The following is a 5,454-nucleotide window of genomic DNA, read 5'->3' as shown; positions in this document are numbered from 1 at the left end:
TCCGGTGATGAATGTTTTTCAGAGTTACATCCCCTTGATAGTACAAAATTGTAAAATGGACAAGTCGCCCTGATGTCGACTCGCCTTTTACATATTAAGTACAAATTCATAAAATGGCCGAATAACCCTGTTAATTTGCCGACTCGCCTTCAACCTTTTCTTTGTCGAACAAAGAAAGTTCGAAATAGATATGAATAATCAATTAACCAATTTTAATATGAGGCAGGTTTTTTTTTAGAGTTGCAACTGGAAGCAAGAAACAACTGTTATGAGTTTAATCAACTAACGAAAACGCATGGACACTTAAAAAAACAAATAAACATCGATCTATCATCTTACTAAGTTTCCACGTGCTCCCTGATAATGTGTTTATTGTTAACCTTGATCTCGATCTTGATAGTCCCTTGATATCAATCACATGTGTACCGGACGGTCACGTCCTTGGATATAAAAATAAGGAGATGTGTTATGATTGCCAATGAAACAATTATCCACAACAGTTCAAATGAAGTGGACGTAAGCAATTATAGGCAATCGTACTGCCTTCAACAATGAGGAAAACCCATACCGTATAGTCGGCTATAAAATTAAGGCCCCGACATGAAAAATATGAAACAATTCAAATGAGAAAAAAACGGCCCAATTTATAACAAAACAATTGTCGAAAAACAAATATGACAGACATGAACCAACGACAACCACTGAACTACAGACTCCCGGCTTGGGACAGGCACATAAAGAATGTGGCGGGGTTAAACATGTGTACAAGGTAGGAGGCTGAATTTCAAGGTGTCCGTCTTGGCTGGAATTCTGAGTATGTGTTGACCATACATTTCCTTTGTTGGTCATTATGGTCGTTGAAGATTTTCTGCTGGTATACAATCCGCCTTTGCAAAATACAATCAGTCTGTTTTGTCTTCACCTATCTTTCAGTGTTTCTAGTTTGATTTGGTTTAGGATAAAAGACATATATACCACAGGCACTTGTCTCTGAAATAATCCTGTATACCTTAATATTAAAGTACCTGCGTCATATACTACCTGTTTCGTTCTGTAGTTCGATGTTATGAAGCTTGCTGGTCTTTTCTTGACGTTTTCTAGTTTGCCCTGTAAATATATTTGATGAGGGTCCAATACTGCATAATAGTAAAGGACACTAGTCTGACAGGTCTAATTAATCCCTGGTACGCCTGCAGCTTTACCCCCATAGAACATGATGACTGATTTCGTTTTAACAACTTATGAGTTCTATAAGATTTTTTGCATATATCATCGATGTGTCCCCACCCCAATGTAAATCGCTACTGATGGTCACTCCCGTGTATTTTATTGGTTTTAAGCTATATGTCTTTCAAGGTGTCTATGTCTTTATTCTTTCTGTCGCACCAATCAGCCGTGATTGTTGTATAATAACTTGAGATTGATCTATCATTTTTTAGACAGTAAGCAGATGTTAGCACTTTTCCATTCAACTGGCATGGATCCCTTGTCGATAGCTTGTTGAAAGAAATGAGCCATTACCTCCGAGAGTTCAGTTATCGTTGACCGATCGTGACCTTGATGGTACTGAAAGGTTTAGATATTGCAAAAGCAACTGGCCCAGACAAAATTCACTTAAGAGTGCTCAAAGAGCTGATAACTGAACTCTCGGAGGTAATGGCTAATTTCTTTCATTACTCTGTTTCTGTTTCTGTCGGGTAATAGCCTCCTTTATTTATTTTTTTTCTGACAAGTTCCGTTTGCAGGAGAAGACCTCATGTAAGCAACCTTTGTGCTGTGATCCAACGGAAATAACTATATACAATTTAAACTTTAAAAACTGACGAAAAACAGTAGTACGGCATCAATAAGTGAGTGTGGTACTTGGTATGCTTTTAAATGTATATTTCTCCCTTGACGCACTGGTGGTGTGAGTCGCCCTTTTTTAGATATCGCTACCATATTATTTTCTATTCTATTAAACATCACAAGTCTGGTTTCCTTTCTTCGTTGTTGTAGTGATTTCCTTTATAGGTGATGTATCATTTCTTTGACGCTAGCAGTTGGTTTCTACATATTTGTCACGTATCTGGAAGCTCTTCTTTGTATCTGTTCTATTTTGTAGATAGATTCTTTTGTGGTTGGGTCCAAAACAGTTGAGGCATATTCTAGCCGTGGTCTTACCAGTCCAATATACGCTTGGCTTTTTACTTTTGTTGAGGAAATTCTAAAGTTTCTCTCACAGGCATTTGTCTCTGAACATTTTTTCCACTACATACCTTAATATAACACCAGGATTTTCTTTTACAGAGACAAATGCCTGTGGTTTCTTCGCAAAAATCCGACTGTTTTATTTGCTTTACGATACGATACGAAAAAATATTTCTCCATGCGGATAAAGATAAGAGGTACTTTCGATTAGATAATACAAGATGTCTCTTCAGCTCACCTGGCCCAAGGGCCAAGTGAGCTCAGTTTCTCATCACTTGGCGTCCGTCGTCCGTCGTCGTCCGTTGTCGTTGTCGGCGTCGTCGTTAACTTTTTACATTTTGAACTTCTTCTAGAGAACCACTCCATGGAATGAAACCAAGCATGGCATGACTGTTCCTTATGAGGTGTTGACCAAGTGTTGTTACTTTGTAGCTGATCCATCATCCAAGATTGCCACCAGCGGGGGACTTCGTTTAACATAGGACCCTATGGGAAATACATACAAATGTCTTCTTTTAGAGAACCACTTAATGGAATGAAATAAAACATGGCATGAATGTTCCTTATGAGGTGCTGACCAAGTGTTGAAACTTTGTAGGCGACGAATCATCCAAGATGGCTCCCCGCGGGGAACTTAGTTTAACAAAGGACCCTATGTGAAATACAAATGTCTTCTTTTATAGAACCACTGAATGGAATGAAACCAAACATGGCATGAATGTTTCTTATGAGGTGCTGACCAAGTGTTGTTATTTTGAAGCCGATCCATTATCCAAGATGGCCGCCAGAGAGGGATTTAGTTTAACATAGGACCCTATGGGAAATACATACAAATGTCTTCTGTTAGAGAACCACTTAATGGAATGAAATAAAACATGGCATGAATGTTCCTTATGAGGTGCTGACCAAGTGTTGAAACTTTGTAGGCGATGAATCATCCAAGATGGCTCCCCGCGGGGAACTTAGTTTAACAAAGGACCCTATGTGAAATACATACAAAAGTCTTCATTTGAAGAACCACTGAATGGAATGAATTTTAGAAACCAAATATGGCATGAATGTTTCTAATGAGGTGCTGACCAATTGTTGTTACTTTGTAGCAAATCCATCGACCAAGATGGCTGCCAGCAGGGGGAGTAAGTTTAACATATGACCCTATGGGAGATACATACACATGATTTTTTTCTATAGAACCACTAAATGGAATGATACCAAACGTAACATGAATGTTCCTAATGAGGTGCTGACCAATTGTTGTTACTTTGTAGCAAATCCATCGACCAATATGGCTGCCAACGGGGTATTTAGTTTAACAAAGGACCCTATGGGAAATATATACAAATGTCTTCTTCTAGAAAACCGCTTTATTGATTGAAACCAAACATGGTATGAATGTTTCTTTTGAGGTGCTGACCAAGTGTTGTTACTTTGTAGCTGATTTGTCATCCACGATGGCTGACAGCAGGGGGAGTAAGTTTAACATATGACCCTATGGGAGATACATACAAATGATTTTTTTCTATAGAACCACTAAATAGAATGATACCAAACGTGACATGAATGTTCCTAATGAGGTGCTGACCAAGTGTTGTTACTTTGTAGCAAATCCATCGACCAATATGGCTGCCAACGGGGTATTTAGTTTAACAAAGGACCCTATGGGAAATATATACAAATGTCTTCTTCTAGAAAACCGCTTTATTGATTGAAACCAAACATGGTATGAATGTTTCTTTTGAGGTGCTGACCAAGTGTTGTTACTTTGTAGCTGATTTGTCATCCACGATGGCTGCCAGCAGGGGGAGTAAGTTTAACATATGACCCTATGGGAGATACATACAAATGATTTTTTTCTATAGAACCACTAAATAGAATGATACCAAACGTGACATGAATGTTCCTAATGAGGTGCTGACCAAGTGTTGTTACTTTGTAGCAAATCCATCGACCAATATGGCTGCCAACGGGGTATTTAGTTTAACAAAGGACCCTATGGGAAATATATACAAATTTCTTCTTCTAGAAAACCGCTTTATTGATTGAAACCAAACATGGTATGAATGTTTCTTTTGAGGTGCTGACCAAGTGTTGTTACTTTGTAGCTGATTTGTCATCAACGATGGCTGCCAGCAGGGGGAGTAAGTTTAACATAGGACCCTATGGGAAATACATACAAATGTTTTTTTCTACAGAACCACTGAATAGAATGAAACCAAACATGACATGATTGTTCCTAATGAGGTGCTGACCATGTGTTGTTACTTTGCAGCCGAACCATCATCCAAGATGGCCGCCAGCAGGGGACTTGGTTTAACATAAGACCCTATGGGAAATACATACAAATGCTTCTTCTAGAGGAGCACTGAATAGAATGAAACCAAACATGGCATAAATATTCCTTATGAGGTGCTGATGAAACCCTTAATACATGTATCTTTATAGTTTGAGATATACTGTAAACTGCAAAAATATCAAGAAAAGAAGATCTACACATAAGTCAACATGAGTAATATTGTCAATTGACATCTTTTTGGAGTTATTGTCCTTATAAAGTCATTTTCTACAATTTCAATGAATTCATTGGTAATTTCTGTAAACTTTACAAAAGTCTTCTGCTTTTGATTAAATTACGGGCCAATATTAAACCAAATGTGGCCTCAATCATTATTAGGGTATCTGTTATGATTTTAATCTATATTTACATGATTTCCAAAACCAAAGTAGAATCGGGTGAGCGACACAGGCTCTTGATAGCCTCTAGTTTGTTAGTTTTGTCGTTAGATTGATGTTTAATTGACGTACTACACACCACATCTTCTTTTCAAGTATTCATAAGCATTGTCATATCGTAATTATTTTCTAATGTTAAACAGTCATGCACGTCACGGTATAGTTTAAAATAACTATTTTAGTACTATATAGTCTTGCGAAATAAACTCATTGAAGATAAGCTGTGTTTAGGCGTAACTTTTGAAGAATCCATTTTAAAACCCGAGTTTTTTAAATGACAAAAAGTAAAAGCATCATCGACAAATCTACGATTTTACCTATATTTGTTTTAATCTCACAGTTGACATGTCGGAAAAATTTACTGCCGCATCATTGAAGTAGTGGATTAACCACTGAATTAACTAATTTCACTATGAATTCATATGTTAGAAAGGAGAGCAAATGATGATCTTTTTTTTTTTAGATTATTAAACCCAATACTTCTTTCTACGCTAATATAAATCAAGAGGTACATTAGTTCAGTATCATGTTTAG

General features: G+C 37.3%; 1 protein-coding gene across 4 annotated transcripts in view; it reads left to right on the top strand.

Moving 5' to 3' along the window:
• LOC127728681 (serine/threonine-protein kinase 11-interacting protein-like) overlaps positions 1-5,454 on the top strand; it is a 480,863-nt gene that overhangs the window by 336,239 nt on the left and 139,170 nt on the right. The window lies entirely within an intron of this gene.

Source organism: Mytilus californianus, unplaced genomic scaffold, assembly GCF_021869535.1.
Source record: "Mytilus californianus isolate M0D057914Y unplaced genomic scaffold, xbMytCali1.0.p SCAF_2, whole genome shotgun sequence".
In the NCBI taxonomy this organism is placed as follows: domain Eukaryota; kingdom Metazoa; phylum Mollusca; class Bivalvia; order Mytilida; family Mytilidae; genus Mytilus; species Mytilus californianus.
Note: the sequence above shows the minus strand (reverse complement) of the source record. Positions and strands in the feature narration are given on the sequence as shown.